Raw genomic sequence first — 20,100 nt, forward strand, 5'->3', positions numbered from 1 at the left:
GAACGCGTTGGTCCAGCAAGGTATGATTTCACAAGTTTCTAATTATTATGCCTTAATGAGTTCGGGTCAGTTTATTATGGCTCTACCTGGCCCGACACGAATTAACATCTCAAACACGGCCAATTAGCTATATGAAAGTGTCATCCAAGATGATATGGACGAGCACAATGCTGATACATTTGCTGTAGGTGACCCATAGGAGGAAGAAGTACAAGAAGATATGCAGGATCAGGAGCAATTTGCTGCCCCACCAGAGGAATCCATGCACCCCGGTGTCGGTTCGTCATATGTGGCGCCGGACTAATGGTCATGGATGCAAACAGAAATTGGCGATCTCTGAGCGGAGTAAGCACGCCAAGGTGTAGAGAAAGCCCGTCAAGGGACTCTAATGGATGAGATGCACGCGATGATGCAACGTCTGATGTTGCAATTATCGCCGCCACAATGAGCCGGTTTGAGCCCCTCTCTATCTTGGATGAAAACATTGAGGACAATGTTTAGTTCAAGTGTGTGTGTGTGTGTGGGGGGGGGGGGGGGTTATTATTTATTGCTTTTGTTGTTTGTTTTGTTCTTAATATTTTTGTTTTAGTTAAGTTGTTTGTTACTCTATGTGTTACAGATAAAGGACATTCGTGTCGGATGAACGATGAAGCTTAGAACGATTAGATGGAAGACACACCCCTCTACTTGCTCTTCTGGAAACCCCCGAAGGTTGATGCTACCGACTCAAAAAATCAGACACGACTCTCTGTCACTGGATTTTGTAGTGATACTCCGCAACTGAAGAGAAGACGAAGCTACATCACACTGAGAGACATCTTGGAAGCTTGAAAGCTAGACAAAACATGGTGAGAATTACAAAAAGCCAAACACTTGTCATCATGAGAGTTGTTCAGGTATGTCTTTGTCTCTCTGGGTTTTCATTAGAGATACTAAAATTGCATAGCACACGATACACACTGAGCCATTGTTTTTGTATTTTAACCCTGAGCCTTTCAAGCCAATCCGTTATTATTACCCTTCTTTCACCAATTTTGAGCCATATTTCCTTTTGTTTTTATTTTACCATTGTATATAGCCATAAGCCCATACACTACCATACCCTACTTAGACAAGTGTTGTTTACCCCGAAGCTGCCGAAAAGCTTAAGTTTGGGGTTTCATCCAAATTTAGGGACACCGGCAAACCTTAGATAAGTGCAAAAAGATGAAGAAAAAAATTCAAAGAAAAAAAAGAGAAATCATGAAGCACTTATCTAGAAATGATATGGTTGGCAAAAAGCTTGCATCAAAAGAGCAATAAAAGAAAATATGCGCCAATGAACCTCAACAAAAAAAGGTGTCCAAAAGAAATACCCCCGAGTTTTAAATTTGAACCACGGTACAAGGGTAACAACACGAAATCTGAGTCTGAACCCCTAATATTCCCTTTTTGTTTCTATTCCCCACCTTACACCTTATCCCCGTTACAACCAAAAAAGTCCTCGAATTGTGTATGTTGTGTGTTGCTTCTTATAAAGGTATCTGTATTTCAAACCTAAGAGTTGACTTTGCATACTCTGTTTTCTTGAGAGTAAACACTTTGTCCCCGAGAGATTTGGTGAGAGTGTGAAAAGCTACAGGCCAAAAGATGTGTCAAAGTTAAAGTGTTGCTAAAGTCGGAAATCAGGAAAAAGTAAAACTGTGATTAAAAAGTGAATAGGAGAATGCGAAAGATCGCAGTAGCATTGTGGATGCGTAAATTTGGGGGCAACCGTCAGGAGGTTGTAAGCATCACTTGAGGACAAGCAATAAGATAAGTTTGGGGTTGTGATTAGTCTCTAATTCTCCTTGTTTTCTGAAACTCATTCGGCACCTTTGTAAGAAATCGGTAACACATTAGTTCACTTATGTTTTGTTTTGTTTAGTTATTTATATGTTTAGTATTGTTGTCTCTATTTGTTGAGTACATGTTATATGCATCATCATACTCCATTTTATGTCCTTTTGTGGTAGTTTTTTTGGTTTCAGGCATGAACAAGTGCACCGGAGGGATAGACAAGCAAAACAGGCGTTCCGGGCATGACATATGAAGAAAAATGGACTTACAGTAGCCCTGACACGGCCACCCGTGTTGGCCAAGACGGGCCGTGTAGGAGGGGAGGCTAGGAAATGGAAAATAAGGAGCTGACACAGTCCGTGCCAACCTCCTTGAAGGGCGTGTCACATCATAAGTGCTTCTAGAAGCCAACACGGCCAGTGTTGGCTTGGGCACTTGATTTTCCATTTTTTTGTTGTTTTTGGCACGGCTTATCCATGAGGGCATTTTGGACTTTTACGCAAGGAAAATTGTCATCAGGAACTATTTACAGTGGATTTGAAAATGGAGAGAGGGACTTTTTACACAATAGAGAATTGGAAACGATCAAGATTGAAGAAGTGACAAGAAGCGAAGAATAGGGATCCTTCAAGAGCGGACGCGATTGAAAATCAACAGAATTTCGACCTTTTTGTAATGTCTCAATTTTACTTTATATCTTATTTGAATAATATGATAGGCTAAACTCCCCAGTGCCAGGGGGTGTCCCTGAATTGTTCATGTAATGACTCTGATGTTTGATTTCCCTTAATATATGTTATTTGATTTCAATTTCACTGTATGATTGACGTAATGCTTTCTTTTTGGCAAAAATTAAGATTGACGTATGGTTAACGATTAGTAGGACTGCAATGGTTAAGGTTCTCATACAATGAAACCATAGTAGAGATCAACTAGGACTAGGGATACCCTATGGTTACCAGATTATTCTTGTTAATTTAAAATGCTTGGTTTCATCATAATCACCTAAGGACTTAGAGGTTAGATTGAATACCAAAGGTTTCCCTCCGAGGTCTTAGGGGGAAAAGATCTTAAGATCCGGTAATTAAAACAATATTTAGTATTAAGGAGATATACACTTAAGGGGTCATTACAGGAGATGTTTACACACCTTCCTTGGCATATCATATTAACTTGTGAAAATATTTGTTTGTTATAGTTTTCCTTACAGTGAATTTTACCAAACCAAAACTCATACTTTTATTCAATTGAGTCACTGGTACTCCTATATTGCTGCGCAATCCTCAAGATCGATCTTTGGGAAACTTCCCTCTTATTACTACATCGGCGAAAATAGTACACTTGCTATTTTTCCGATCACAATACCTTCGGACTGGTGCCTACGTACCAATCATAAAAAATGAGGGATCAAAACCTCGTAGTTCGTGGTATAAATTTCAAAGTAGGTGTACTGCTTTTAACAAAAATTAAGTTTGAAAGGCACCAAGGCCTAAAATGGTTTGAATGAGTTAGTTCTTTTTGGCTTTTGAAAATTTTAAGTCAAGTATAGTTAAGTTTATTTACAAGTTTGATTTAAGAAAAGAGGTTTGAAAATGCAATGGCATAAGGCCAAAGTTTCTAATTTGCAAAGGGTCTAAGTTTAGAAAATAGCAAGTTCAAACAAAGAAGTTTTCCTTTTAAAAGGAGGGAGAGATTTTGAAATTAAAGAGACGGGAGGGAGATGAAGAGACTAATCCTAAGCACAAATTTAAAAGTTAAGAGTTGAAAAGATCTGACCGATGGGTAGCAATCCAATAGACAAGAATGTAATATAGAAACCCCAATTTCCCTTGGACATTAGAATCAAGCAACAAACAATACATACAATATTATCTTGAAGAGCAAGACATCAAATAAAGATAACCTCATCCAAGCTTTAGCCACTCCATGATCTCCTTCAAATTTGCTCATGTAACAGATGAATTCCACAAGTCACAGGTTCAAAATAACAGCTACACAATGATCATGTTGCAGATGAACTCAAAGGGATCTTCAATGATGTATCAGATGAAGTTTCAAATTGCAAGCACATGATTATATGAAAGTTGGCATTGGCCAAGTCCTTTTGCATAGGGATGTTGTCTAAATTCTAAGTCCAATTGCCCAAGATCAAACCAACAGTCCACACAATAGTTTTTTAGGTTTTTGTTTCTTATTATGTACATTAATGGCCAAAGACCACACAAGCAAACAAAATACACACAAACAAGATACACCACACAATATGGTCCAAGTGGACAAAGTGAAAAGGCATTAATATAAACAATTAGAATGATATGAATAATAGCAAATGAATAGAGCTTAAAAATTGAAGTGCATTAAAAGTAAATGGCTTGAAATTAAATGTTAGTTGTTAAAGAATTAGAAGTTAGTATTGTTTTTGCTTTTCCTTTTTTTTAAGTCATTCTTTGGAGAACACTCAACTCACTTACCACAAGCTTGGATCCTTGAACCAAGACATCTTCCAAAGGAAGGGAAAAGGGTCAAGTTTCCACACAATACCATAAAAGAGGGGAGACTTACAATCTTACTAACTAGAATGATATGCCTTTTGTATCAAAAATTTAGCGTTATGTTAAGCAATCGTAATTGGACTTATGTAGAACTCACAACTATTTGAGGTCGGACAATAGAATTTTGGTGTTAATGCATGTTAGAGGCATAGTATAATGGACCGTGCTCATGAAACATACCACACACAAAAAGAATATGCAAAAGAGGTGGCCTAATCTCATCCATACTTATGTTAATTTTTCAATCAACTATCCTTAGGATTTAGAGACATCATAGACCAAATGAAATAGATGCATAAAGAAGGGGAATTAAATGAAGAGAGAGGGGAATGGATCAAAAATCAAATTTGTCAAAGGAGGACTTTTACCAAATTAAGATCATGCATTCATTTTGGGAGATGGAATGTACATTCCATCAATCCCCTAAATCCAATTATCTTAACCTAGCAAAGTCAAATCAACTTTGACCAAGGCCCAATAACACAAGTCAAACTTATACAAACCATCAAAATAGCTCAACATAATTATTTGGCATTTATTCAATTTAAAATACTAAAAATAAAGCATTAAATTAAATATGGTTTGTCAAATTCCTAAAGTCTCATCAAAACACTAAACAAATGACCATGAGATTTATCATAGGTTAAACAAGGTCAAAGGACCTTGGAGAAAAAATTTCAGAACTTTTAGAGACTTAAAAGCAGTTTTCAACAATTAAAAATATTCACAAAATCAATTAAATCATGAAAATATTAATAATGATCCAAAAAATAATTTTAATTCAAAATATGAAAGAGGAATTTATTTAAACATTTTTGGTGAAACTCTCATATTTTTTGGATCAATATTAAAATTAATATGAATTAATGAAAATCAAATGAAATAAAATGAAAATAAAAAAATCAAAAAAACGCGGACCACTTGATCTCCCTCATTAATTGAGGTGGCAGATCAAGTGGATGGAAACGTGCGTTCCATGGTAGAACTTAGTCAGTGCGCCACACGCGTGGTAATCACAACCAACACCCAATATTGAAACATTTTAAATGAGATCAATGGCTCAGAACCTGTCCAGCACACCACCGGCGCTGGACCTCCGGTCACCTTCTCACGCGAGGTCCACCAGACTGGTTCACTCATCACCATCAAGAAAATGAAAAAAGAGGACATGATCTGAAAGTAAAAATGGTGTAGAGCACGAATCTAACCTCAATTTTAACTAACTCCACACATATAGAAAGATATGAGGAGTTGAATTTTGAGGTGTGTCAACTGAGTTGCTTCGATTTGACCTCAAACAAACTCAATCTTCTTGCCTACATTGGTAGGACTTCAGACAACCAAAGATCCAAGAGAGTTGATGAGAATTGAGTGAGAATCGAAGAGAATAAGTTTTCTGAAATTTACCTTCAATGTTGTGCAGAAATGGATCTTGCTTGTTTCAAACTTGATCTGATCACACTTGAGAAGCTTGTAGAAGAGGTTTGGCAATGGTACAAAGCTTTAGATCCTGGAGTTTCTGAATCTCTAAACAGTGAGATTCAAACTCAATTTTCAAGTTGAAAATTCTCAGGTTTTCCTTTGAATGGTGAGGGTTTCAATTGGGGGGGGGGGGGGAAGTTGGCGCACAAGATGTGTTTGAAATGAGCTCCAAGGGCCTGTATTTATAACATTTGAGAGTGATATTTGCACACTTGAAAAATTGCTAAATTTGGACATGGTGATGCACAACCTTGCATGGGCGTGTACAGGCCCATGAAGCAATCAAATTTGATCCATGTACAACTGTTCTAAATTTCAAATGAGGCTTGGATGTCAAGGCAATGTGAAATGGGATTTTGAGCATTTGATTTCTTCCAATGATACAACCCTGTTAAGACAATGTGCAACCCTAGCAAATCTCATTCAAAATGCATGAAATTGGGTTCTTTGGAAAGCTTAGATCAATGGGAACAACTTTGATGTTGGACACTTTTTCATATGGAACTTGGATCATGGTGAACTTTGACGTGGAAGTTTGGAAATTTCAACATGTTGAAAATTTTTCTAAGTGTTAAGCCATATATCTCAATATTCCACCTTGCTTAACTTTTTATGTGAGCTTCAAATGAGAAAAGTGTCTTCATAAAAGTTGTATCTATTTCAAAGACATTCAAAATGGTTACAAATTTCATGTCATTTGGACTTAGAATGATAGAGTTATGTATTTTTGAAGTTGAGGAAAATCACTTGTTCAATGGTATAGGGCAAAAATGACCTATAATGTATCCTTATATAACATGCTCATAAAAGTTGAATCAGCTCCCACTCCAAACATCAAAGTTGAAGTAGACATCTTGAATTTGGTTGTGCAACTTGGAAATATTTCAGCTCATAAATATTGAGCAAGTTATGGCCTTGGGAAGTTGACTTTCAAATTAGGGTTTAGACAAAATGACCTATAATGTTTCAACATAGAAAATGATTTTCCAAGAAAAAATAGATCTAGGTCTCAACATGAAAGTTGTTTGGAAGGTCATCTATAGTAACTTTTATCTTGAAATCATTTGCATATGGTGAAAATTGTAGGAGATAGGGTCTAGGGAGACCCAGTTTTGATCAGATGAATTCATCTGGCCAACCACCATCAACCAACTTGCTAGCCTCCAATTCTCTTGACTTTCTAGGATCATGATAGATCATATATGCACAAGATGATGAATTTTGAAGTTTCCCTTGAGAATTTTGATCAATTGGTGAGATAGCGTGTTGGAGAAGTTACTTAAGATACCCAGTCAAACTAGGGTTTCCAAGGCAAATCACCTCCAAACTTTTGAAGAATACTTGATCAATATGACATGTAGAGATCATTGGGACTCATATATGATGCTTTGAGACATTATGGATCAATCTTTTATTGTGATCTTAGCCATGAGGGTCTTAAACCCTAGGTGTGAACTTGATAGATCAATGGTGATCATGCCTTACCTACAAAAGAGTTAGGCAAATGCAAAGACATATTTTTGGTATTTGGTTAGTAAAATGACAATATACAAGTATGATACAATCACACAGTGCTTGGTGATCTCTCCCAAAATAAACCCAATGAAAGAGGGGTAAGGAGGATCCCAAGGTATGATCCCAATGCTAATGCATATGATGAAATTGCATGAGGGATCTTAGGGTCAAAATTGGGGTCTTACAGGACGCCAACAGGTTGAGATCCCACTACAACTCTCCGAATTCTCTATGTCTATAACATATTGGGTTCTATGATGCCAACAAATCAAGATCCCACTAGGTTTCTTCGACTTATCTATGTCTAGAACCTTCTGAGTTCTACCACACCAACAGGTTGAGATCCCATTGGGGCTCTCTGACTCCTATATATCTAGAACCTATCGGGTTCTACGACGCCAATAGGTCGAGATCCCACTAGGGATCTCCGACTTTCCTATGTTTAGAACTTATCAGGTTCTACGACGCCAACATGTCGATATCCCACTGGGGATCTCTTACTTTTCTATGTCTAGAACCTATCGGGTTCTACAACGCCAACAGGTCGAGATCCCACTGGGGATCTCCGACTTTTCTATGTCTAGAACCTACGGGGTTATATGATTCCAACATGTCGAGATCCCACCAGGGCTCTCCGAATTCTCTATGTCTAGAACCTACTGGGTTCTACGATGCCAACAGGTCGAGATCCCAATATGGATCTTTGACTTCTCTATGTGTAGAACCTACCAGGTTCTACGATGCCAACAGGTCAAGATCCCACTAGGGCTCTCTGACTTCTCTATGTCTAGAACCTACCGAGCTCTACGACACTAACAGATTAAAATCCCACCTGAGATCTTCGACTTCTCTATGTCTATAATCCATCGAGTTTTGTAACTTCAAACTAATTGAGATCCCATATGGGATCTCTGGTTGTTCTACATCACAAATCTACCAAGGTTTTCCGGCCGCTTCAACAAGATCGTAAATATTCCCAATATACGTCAGGAATTGATCCATCCGCTAAAGGGAGTTTCACTCTATTAAAATACGATTATGACAAGTTTACGTGATTTGGGATAGACTCAAAACACTTTACCCTCACAGGATTCATGCTTTGGGGGCTTATGTACATCCCAAGATTTTTATGAGGTCGTGCATACCCCGGATTCAATTTACCAGGCTCTAAAAGAACTGTCCAAGTCAGAGTTGTTATGAACTCCCTGGTGTTGGTTCTAAGTGTTGGCAACAATTTTGGTAAAACCTAGAGTTTTCACAAGTTGTCACATGTGATGTCTTAACATAAGATATCATGTACCTGCTGGATGTTGAAAATGTAAGTATGCAGGATTTTTCCAAGATGTCAGACCCGATGTCATGACATCTGTATACAGAACATTCAGTGTGAATGTTATGTATTGTGTGATTGCGTTTTTAATGCAAATCTATGTATGATTGAAGATATTATTAAACCTGTTATCAATCAGTAATTACAACGAGATTAACTTATTTTCCAAAGAGATCTAATCAACTGTCATGTGAAGATATGAATGGAAAATAGTTTTAGGGTTTTATGATGTCCAAGCCCAGCCAAATGCTTCTATAAAAAGGACATGGAAAACCTGATTTGATACACAAGAAATAACGAACGAAATATTGAGAGAGAATAAGGGTTTAAGTCTTGTGTGGTCGTGTGAATTATAAGCCATTCAATTCATCCATAGATGATTGAATTGGTGTGATTTTTGAGTTGTAATTTGTCACTCAAAGCTTTTAAGCATGAGTGTGTGTTTACTTGATTGAAGCTGTTAAGTAAGACCAAGTGTGTATCTTTGAAGAGTGTCTTCTTTTCATTGTAATTCTTGTTTATATCATTGGTGTGATTGAGGGGGAGTGAGTGGGATCTCATATCTAAGAGTTCTTAGGTAGAAGTCACACGGGTAGAGATTAGGTGAAAAAGACTGTAACTTGTGTTGTTTACTGAGAGTCTTTGAACTGATTCTATTTAGTGGATTTCCTTCCTGGCTTGGTAGCCCCCAGACGTAGGTAAGTTGCACCGAACTGGGTTAACAATTGCTTGTGTCTCTTGCATTACTGTTCTTTATCTTTTATCCTGTTTGTATTATTCAGATATTAGTGTCGTGACATTACCTTCGACATCTCATATCTGATACCAGAATTTCAATTGGTATCAAAGCAGGCATCCTGCTCTGGTTCCGGGTGAGATCTAGGGACGATACTTTCTGGTACTATGGAGAGAGATAGAGGATCTGTTCACAGGCCACCTATTTTGGATGGACCCAACTATGACTACTAGAAACCTCGAATGGTAGCCTTCCTAAAATCTCTGGATAATAAGGCTTGGAAGGTTGTGTTAACAGGCTGGGAACATCCAGTAGTTACTAAGGAAGGAGAAGCTACAACTGGTAAGATGCCTGAAGAACAATGGACCAAGGAGGAGGATGATCTAGCCCTTGGAAATTCTAAAGCATTGAATGCTATATTCAATGGAGTAGACAAGAATATCTTTTGATTGGTAAACAATTGTGAGGTGGCTAAAGATGCTTGGGACATTCTCAAAACCACTCATGAAGGCACCTCTAGAGTGAAGATATCTAGACTGCAGCTGCTCACCACCAAGTTTGAAAATTTAAAGATGAAAAAAGATGAAAATATTCATGAATTTCATATGAATATCCTTGAAATTTCTAATGCCTCGGGAGCCCTAGGAGAGAAGATGTCAGATGAAAAATTAGTAAGGAAAATACTCAGGTCACTCCCTAAGAGATTTTCTATGAAGGTGACAGCCATAGAAGAGTCTCAAGACATCTCCAATATGAGAGTTGATGAGCTAATTGGATCCCTCCAAACATTTGAGATGGGAATGTGTGATGGATCTGAAAAGAAAGACAAAAGCATAGTCTTCATGTCAAACACTGAGGAGGAAGAGGAGGAAGGTGGTCAAGATATTGATGAAGATCTGGAAAATGATGTAGCAATGCTGGGAAGATAGTTCAACAAACTTCTAAAAAAGATGGATGATCTAAGGCTAATGTCAAGAATATCTCATCTGACATCAGTAAATCCAACAATGTTGGAAGAAGAACAAGGTCAGATGAAAAGCCCAAAGAGGGAAAAGGAGTTTAGTGCCATGAATGTGATGGGTATGGACACATTAGAACTGAATGTGGAACCTACCTCAAGAAACAGAAGAGGAGTCTTGCTGCCACTTGGTCTGATGAAAGTGAAACAGAAGAGTCTGTAAATCTTGTGACTGCCTTGACTGGAAGATGGGGTTCTGATGAAGACTCAAGTGATGATGAAGTAACCTTTGAAGAGTTGGCCACTACCTACAGAAAGTTGTGTCACAGAAGTGCAGAAGTGTGTCAACAAGTTGAAAGCCAGAAGAAAGTGATAGCACGGCTGGAGAATGAGAAGGCAGAACATGTGGAAACCATCTCCAAGTTGAAGACTGAAGTTGTATTCTTATATTTTGAACTAGACGAGATGACCAAGTATGTAAGAATGCTAAACAATGGATCTGACGCCTTAGACAAAATTCTCCAGACTGGACAAATAACAGGAGACAAATCTGGCATTGGGTTCAATGAATCTAAGCTTGAGTGCAGTTACACTGGTGGCAAACCTAAATCCAAACCTAAATGCAGCCATATTGATAGCAAACCTGCGATGTCACATCATATGTCACAACATCATAAAGGAAGACAGCAGAAAGGAAAACACCAAAGATGGAGATGTCATTACTGTGGAAAATTTGGCCACATAAAGCCTTTCTATTATAAGTTGTATGGTTATCCTAGTCTTTCTCATCATCAACCTAGACCCAAACATCACAGACCTGTCAACAAAAAGCAATGGGTTCCTAGGACTAATTCTACAAGTCTGATAGCTCGCACTTCCTTCAGAGTTTCAGCCAAAGAAGATTGGTACTTTGACAGTGGGTGCTCCAGACACATGACTGGAAACAAAAACCTGCTAACTGGCCTTCATCCTCATGCCACAAGCTATGTAACCTTTGGTGATGGAGCAAAGGGTGAAATCAAGGGGATTGGTAAGCTTGATTTTCCTAGAGTTCCTGACCTTAACAATGTCCTACTTGTTAAGGGATTGACTGCAAATCTAATAAGCATCAGTCAACTGTGTGACCAAGGTCTAAATGTAAACTTCACTAAAACTGAATGTTTGATTACTAACAAAGAAAATGAAGTAATCATGAAAGGAGTCAGGTCTAAAGACAACTGTTACATGTGGAGTTCTCAAGAAACTGGTTATTCTTCAATGTGTACTTTAGCCAAAGAAGAAGAAGTGAAGATATGGCATCAAAGATTGGGCCATCTGCATCTTAAAGGTATGAAGAGGATTATATTTGTTGAAGCTGTTAGAGGAATTCCCAACTTGAAGATTGATGAAGGAAAAGTCTATGGAGAATGTCAGATTGGAAAACAGACAAGGATGTCACACCAGAAGCTCGGACATGACACCACTTCCAAAGTTCTAGAACTCCTCCATATGGATTTGATGGGACCCATGCAGGTGGAAAGCCTTGGTGGGAAGAAGTATGCATATGTAGTGGTTGATGACTTCTCCAGATACACCTGGATCAATTTTATAAGAGAAAAATCTGATGTTTTTGAAGTCTTCAAAGATCTTTGTCTAAAACTTCAAAGAGAAAAGGAATGTCCAGTTATCAAAATTAGAAGTGATCATGGGAAGGAATTTGAGAACAACAAATTTGTTGAATTCTGTTCTTCAGAAGGAATTCATCATGAGTTCTCATCTCCCATTACTCCCTAGCAAAATGGTGTGGTGGAAAGGAAAAATAGAACCCTTCAAGAATCAGCCAGAGCTATGATTCATGCTAAGAGATTACCTTACCACTTTTGGGTTGAAGCTATGAACACAGCCTGCTATGTTCACAACAGAGTGACCTTGAAGAAAGGGACTCCTACAACCCTATATGAAGTCTGGAAAGGGAGAAGACCTACAGTCAAATACTTTCATGTGTTTGGTAGCAAATGTTATATCTTGACTGATTGTGAACAAAGAAGGAAGATGGATCCCAAAAGTGATGAAGGAATTTTCCTGGGATACTCAACAAACAGCAAAGCATATAGAGTCTTTAATTCCAGAACAAAATTAATGATGAAGTCTATCAATGTTGTGGTTGATAACCAACAGACTGATGTCACAGACGATGTTGAGACATCTGTGAATGATCCCCCAACTGATTTCTTAGACAAAAATAAGGAGAGTGAACCTCCTCAAGCTGAACCTGAAGGTGACAAAATCAACAAGGGACCCTCCATCAGAATTCATAAGGATCATCCCAAAGATCTCATTATAGGAGATCCAAATAAAGGAGTCACAACTAGATCAAGGGAAGTGATCTCACATGGTTGCTTTGTGTCCAAGATTGAGCCTAGGAATGTCAAGGAAGCCTTAGCTGATGAGTTCTGGATCAATGCCATGCAGGAGGAGTTAGGTCAATTCAAGAGGAATGAAGTATGGGAATTGGTTCCTAGACCTGAAGGAATAAATGTCATAGGTACAAAGTGGGTGTATAAGAATAAATCTGATGAACAAGGGGTGGTTACTAAAAACAAAGCAAGATTAGTAGCACAAGGATATACTCAAGTTAAAGGAGTGGATTTTGATGAAACATTTGCTCATGTAGCTCGCCTTGAGTCCATTAGACTATTGCTTGGAGTGGCATGTATTATGAAATTCAAACTGTTCCAAATGGATGTAAAAAGTGCCTTCTTGAATGGCTACTTAAATGAGAAAGTATATGTTAAACAGCCTAAAGGATTCACAGATCCAAATCTTCCAAAGCATGTGTTCAGATTGAAGAAAGCCCTCTATGGTTTGAAGCAAGCTCCTAGGGCTTGGTATGAGAGACTCACTGTGTTCCTCACTAACAATGGATACAGGAAAGGAGGTATTGACAAGACCCTATTTGTGAAGAATGAAGGAGGAAAACTCATGGTGGTACAAATATATGTAGATGACATTATGTTTGGTGGGATGTCAGATCAGATGGTCGAACATTTTGTTAGACAAATGCAGTTTGAGTTTGAGATGAGCCTTGTTGGAGAGCTGACCTACTTTCTTGGGCTACAAGTCAAGAAGATGTAAGATTCTATCTTTATATCTCAAAGCAAATATGCCAAGAACATTGTTAAGAAGTTTGGCATGGAGAATGCAAGTCATAAAAGGATACCTGCTCCTACACATTTGAAAGTTTCCAAAGATGAAAATGGTGTTAGTGTAGATCAAAGTCTATACATAAGCATGATAGGAAGTCTGCTATATCTCACAGCAAGCAGACCTGACATTGCATTTGCTGTAGGTGTTTGTGCTAGATATCAAGCTGAACCAAAAGTCAGTCACATAAACCAAGTGAAGAGAATACTGAAATATGTCAATGGCACCAGTGACTATGGGATGTTATATACTCATGGATCTGGATCTATGCTGACTGGTTACTGTGATGCTGACTGGGCTGGAAGTATTGATGATAAGAAAAGCACATTAGGAGGATGTTTCTTCTTGGGGAACAATTTGATATCATGGTTTAGCAAGAAACAAAATTGTGTGTCCCTATCCACTGCTAAAGCTGAATACATAGCAGTTGGGAGTAGTTGTTCTCAACTGGTTTGGATGAAACAAATGTTGACTGAATACAATGTCACACAAGATGTCATGACATTGTACTGTGACAACCTGAGTGCTATAAATATTTCCAAAAATCCTATTCAGCACAGCAGGACAAAGCACATTGATATTCGTCATCACTTCATTAGAGAACTTGTGGAAGAGAAAATCATAGCACTGGAGCATGTTACTACTGAAACGCAATTAGCTGACATATTTACAAAGGCTTTGGATGTTAATCAGTTTGAATGTTTAAGAGGGAAATTGGGGATTTGTATTCATGAGAATTTATAGCAATTAAAATGGAGCGGAAAAGGTAATAAAAATATTGTCTGCCCACTTAAAAGAAAGTGCCCCATTTATGGTAAATCATTACCTAGTATTGGAACTACCATCTATACCATTTTCACACGCTACCTCAACACAACCACTTCCATCTTCATCAAACTGTATCGTTCATCTCTGCTAGGGAAACCAAAATTATTTCACAAGTCCAACAAAATGTCACAACATCCCTCATCTTCTGGTTCAAAACCCACTCACAAAGCAAGAACTCCCTCCATGGATTTTCTGGATGAAGACGTTTTGGAAGTTATTCCTCTTTCAGTAATCCCAGGCAACGCCCCTGGTCCTTCTTCCAATGCAGGAAATAATCAAGGTAACAGTTCTGATAACCCTCCTCCTAAGGATGACATGCATTATACAGATCGTGTCATTAGGAATCTGGTCACAAGGATCCTAAATGAAGGACACTCAGTTAAGGGAGTTTCAACTCCTCTGTCTAGAAGGGACCCCTCACCTGAGGTGGAACCTCAAACTGAGAAAGATGATGATTCATTTAGGTCAGAGAAGGATATTGTTGTAGAAGGATTATGCTCTTTAGGGAAAACCATGCCTAGCAAGAAACCTATAGATGCTTCTCAATCTAAGAAGCATGAATCTGCTGAAAAGGTGATTGATTTGGAGGAAGAGAGCTCAGATGAGGAAGATGACACCTTGGTTCATCACTTGAAACCAAGTGTTGCAAAGAAAATGAAGACCAGGAAAGGCAGGTTTGTGGCTGAGATGATGACATCCAGAACTAGTAAGAAGGTTGTTGTTGTAGGTCCTTCTAAATCATAGAGTAAAGTAGAGGTTAAGAAGAGAAAGGTCAGAGAAAGTTCTGATTCTGAAGATGATGTCGAAGATGATGTCCCAGACATCTCTCCTGCCAAAAAGCAAACTGTTAGAAAGTCTCCAGCTAAGGTTGCAGTTGTGCATTTGGACAACATTTCCTTCCATCGGGAAGATGGTGCAACCAAGTGGAAATTTGTGATACATAGGAGAGTTGTTATGGAGAGGGAACTAGGGAAAGATGTTGTGGAAGTGAAGGAGGTTATGGAGTTGATCAAGTCTGCAGGTTTATTGAAAACAGTTAGTGCATTACCCCAATGTTTTGAAGGTCTAGTGAAGGAGTTTGTGGTGAATATTCCGGAGGATATTTCTAACAAGAACAACAAAGAATTTTGCAAGGTGTTTGTGAGAGGAAGGTGTGTAAGGTTCTCCCCAACTGTAATCAATAAGTTCCTAGGAAGAGGAACTGAAGGAGATGTTGAGTTAGAGGCCACAGACAATGAAGTCTGTAGGACAATCACTGCTGGCCAAGTCAAGGAATGGCCAAGCAAAAAGAATCTATTTGCTGGCAAATTAACTGTAAAATATGCTATCTTGCATAAGATAGGTTCAACCAACTATGTGCCAACAAACCATATCTCAATTATCTCTAATGTTCTTGGAAGGATAATCTATGCTATTGGAACCAGACTCAACTTCGATTATGGAAGGTTCATGTTTGAACAAATTGTTAGACATGCCTCCACTAATGCAGTAAAGCTGCCAATTGACTTTCCCTCAATCATTTGTGGAATAATTTTAAGCCAGCAACCTGGTATTTTAAACACAAGTGATATCCCCAGTATAAGGAAGCCTCCATTGTCAATTCATTACAAGTTATTTGAGGGTAGTCATGTCAATGACATTGTCATGACATCTGCAAGGAAGGAGCCAGCCTCACAAGGTGGCCTGATTGCTCAATTAAAAGAAACATGTAAGGAGTTGGAAACTGGGATTAGGGTGGCCAAGGCTAGGAAAGAGGCTTTAGAGGTTCTAATTAGTAGCTTGGAGCAGACAGATATGGATAATGTTGGTGAAGCCAAGGAAACAGATGCCCACACCTCAAGTGAGAGGTCTGATTCTCAAGATCAATCTAGTGGCAGTTCTGGATCTGAAGGTGAAGAAGATGCTACCTCCTCAGACTAAGTTGTTGTGATGATGGTCCCTCTGGTGTAATATTGTGTGTTCTGGATGCTTGAATGCTTTGATGTTTTTCTATTTGATGTTTGTAGTTTTTTTTTGCAGTCCTTTTTTATGCCATGATGTAATTTTTGGGCTCTTTATGAGTTCCTTGGATTTCTGATTATCTCAGCTATTGCAACTGTGTATAATTATGGTTTGTACCACCTGACATTTATGTTTAACATTTTATATGTTCTAACATCCTTTGTGACATTCTCTGATGGACTGATTGACATTTATTTTGTCTAATTGGTCACTTTGGTCTATTTTGACTAAAAAGGGGGAGAAGTTAATATGTGGAGAGCTGCAGTTATTATGTGTTGTAGTAGCTAGCTAGGCTAAACAGGTGACAGCTGATGTTGAACAGAATAATGTTATGTGTTGTACAGGTGATGTTGAAAGATATGTCAGAAGGAGGTTCTGAATGTTAACATGTTGAAGGAGATGTCAGAAGGAAATTCTGATTGTTACAGGTGCAGTTGTTGTTGAAGGAGATGTCTGTGTTGAACAGACTTAGGGGGAGAAGAAGCACCTATGTGTTTATTATGTGTATTACTAGTTGCTATTATAGCTAGTAATTGTGTGTTTATTGCTTCTGCTGCTGCTTAACTGCTGATATGTGTGTACTCTTGTGAATAAATGGACTGATATATGTTTTAGCCAAAATTTGCCAAAGGGGGAGTTTGTTGGTTCTAAGTGTTGGCAGCAATTTTGGTAAAACCTAGAGTGTTGACAAGTTGTCACATGTGATTAACATAAGATATCATGTACCTGCTGGATGTTGAAAATGTAATTATGAAGGATTTTTCCAGGATGCCAGACCCGATGTCATGACATCTGTATACATAATATTCAGTCTGAATGTTATGTATTGTGTGATTGCGTTTTTAATGCAAATCTATGTATGATTGAAGATATGATTAAACACGCTATCAATCAGTAATTACAACGAGATTAAGTTATTTTCCAAAGAGATCTAATCAACTGTCATGAGAAGATATGAATGGAAAATAGTTTTAGGGTTTTATGATGTCCAAGCCCAGCCAAATGCTTCTATAAAAAGGACATGGAAAACCTGATTTGATACACAAGAAATAACGAACGAAATATTGAGAGAGAATAAGGGTTTAAGTCTTGTGTGGTCGTGTGAATTGTAAGCCATTCAATTCATCCATAGGTGATTGAATTGGTCTGATTTTTGAGTTGTAATTTGTCACTCAAAGTTTTTAAGCATGAGTGTGTGTCTACTTGATTGAAGCTGTTAAGTAAGATCAAGTGTGTGTCTTTGAAGAGTGTCTTTTTTTCATTGTAATTCTTGTTTATATCATTGGTGTGATTGAGGGGGAGTGAGTGAGATCTCATATCTAAGAGTTCTTAGGCAGAAGTCACACGGGTAGAGATTAGGTGAAAAAGACTGTAACTTGTGTTGTTTACTGAGAGTCTTTGAACTGATTCTATTTAGTGGATTTCCTTCCTGGCTTGGTAGCCCCCAGACGTAGGTGAGTTGCACCGAACTGGGTTAACAATTGCTTGTGTCTCTTGCGTTACTGTTCTTTATCTTTTATCCTGTTTGTATTATTCAGATATTAGTGTCGTGACATTACCTTCGACATCTCATATCTGATACAAGAATTTCACCTGGAACAATCAATTGCCAAATCCATTACATAATGGTTAATGATTGAATCCGTTAAAAGTTATTAATGTTTACTAAAACCTATTAAAACCACTCCTATTCAGTATCCATGGGGGAAAGACTTGTAATATAAATAGGTCCTTGAGACTAAACAAATATGAGGAGACGATGAATAACATAAACTGGAGGAGATGATGAGTAATAGAAACTAAAGGAAATGATGAATAATAGAAACTAGAAGATACGATGAATAACAGAAACATGATGGGAGATGAAAATACCTTGATAACCCAACAATGGTTGCCCCTCTTTGGCTCATCTAAAAACGCCTAAAACACCAAAATATGTTTGGTTCATGAAGGAAAGGGGAGAGGTTTTATTAATAATTTACATTTTTATCTTTATGATCTTATATAACTTATATGATATTTAAAAGTTAAAAAATTTATAAATAATTTTTGTAATATTGAGTGTGTGTGTGTGTGTATGCATGTGTGTGTGTGTGTGCATGTGTGTGTGTGTGTGTGCGTGTGTGTGTGTGCGTGTGTATGTATGTGCATGTGTGCATGTGTGTGTATGTGTGTATGTGTGTGCGTGTGTGTGTGTGTGCGTGTGACCGTGTGCGTGTGCGTGTGCGTGTATGCGTGTGACCGTGTGCGTGTGCGTGTATGCGTGTGTGTGTGTGTGTATACGTACGTGTGTGTGCACGTGTGTGCGTGTGCGTGTGCGTGTGCATGTGCGTGTGCGTGTGTGTGTGTGCGTGTGTGTGTGCGTGTGCGTGTGTGTGTGTGTGTGCGTGAGTGCGTGTGTGTGTGTGCGTGTGTGCATGTGAGCGTGTACATGTGTGTGTGTGCGTGTGTGTATGTGTGTGTGTGCGCGTGCGCATGTGGGTGTGTGCATGCGTGCGTGCGTGCGTACGTACAGGCGTGTGTGTGTGTGTGTGCGCGTGTGCGTGTGTGTGTGTGTATGTGTGTATGCATGTGCGTGCGTGTGCGTGCGTTTGTATGTGTGTGCATGTGTGCGCGTGCGTGCATGCGTGTGTGCGTGTGTGTGTATGTCCGTGTGCGTGTGTGCGTGCGTGTGTGTGCGCGTATGTGTGTGTGTGTGTGAGACAATGTAATAAACAAAAAAAAAGGTTTAAAGTTTGAACCAAACATATTTCATTAGAAATATCTCCTCTTCCTCCTTAAAATTCAACCAAACATATTTTATTAGAAATATCTCTTCTTCTCCCCTCCATCTACCTCGAACCAAACACACTTTAAGATGTTTTATGACAATGGTACAAATTATGCAAGCGACTATCAACCAAGAAGTCCTGAAAATGAAACATCTTAGTTACATTATATTGACACTTTGTTGCACTATATGAATTGTTATCGAATTATACACATAAATATGACATAGATACCACTCACAAATATGTCACTTGAGTCTATGAAGATAATAATGTCTCATATAAGAAAAATTCTCTAAAAGGGATGATTCTTCAAAGAGAATTTTCTTCGGATGACAATAAAGAAATGCTTTGATAACTCAAGAGCTTAAAGATGAGAAAATGGGTCAGATATCTCAAAGTGAAGGAAAAAGAAATGACATAAAACTATTGTGTAAAATCAACAATGTCCTTGCATTTAGGAAATGTACTTCTTGACACACCCTAGCCCCACATTAATTCCATGCATAAGTGAGTCAAACCCTCTTTTTTTTTTTACAAAAATTAGTACGTAAATGTGTTACAAAAATTAGTTTGACTTTTATTTTAAAAATCTATAAATTAATTCAAACGGATGATGATGATGATGATGAATCGACGGTGTAAATCTTTTTACACTGACAATGCATAATAATTAATCTCTTAAACTATGACACAATGAGGATGTAACTCGATTACGAATGGATGAGATACATGTGGGTTATAACGGAAGTGCCTAACTAATTTAAAAAAAAAAAAAAAAAGTTAATTATAACTCATTTATGTATGAATTTGATATAAATAGATACGTCTAAAAATGTAATTCCCGATTCATAGAACATTTTCGAATTTGTTTACCACTTAGAATGGGAGAACTAATATGTGGAAAATTCAATATCGATATCGGGCTA

The sequence above is a fragment of the Lathyrus oleraceus genome, chromosome 6 (assembly GCF_024323335.1).
Source record: "Lathyrus oleraceus cultivar Zhongwan6 chromosome 6, CAAS_Psat_ZW6_1.0, whole genome shotgun sequence".
Lineage (NCBI taxonomy): Eukaryota > Viridiplantae > Streptophyta > Magnoliopsida > Fabales > Fabaceae > Lathyrus > Lathyrus oleraceus.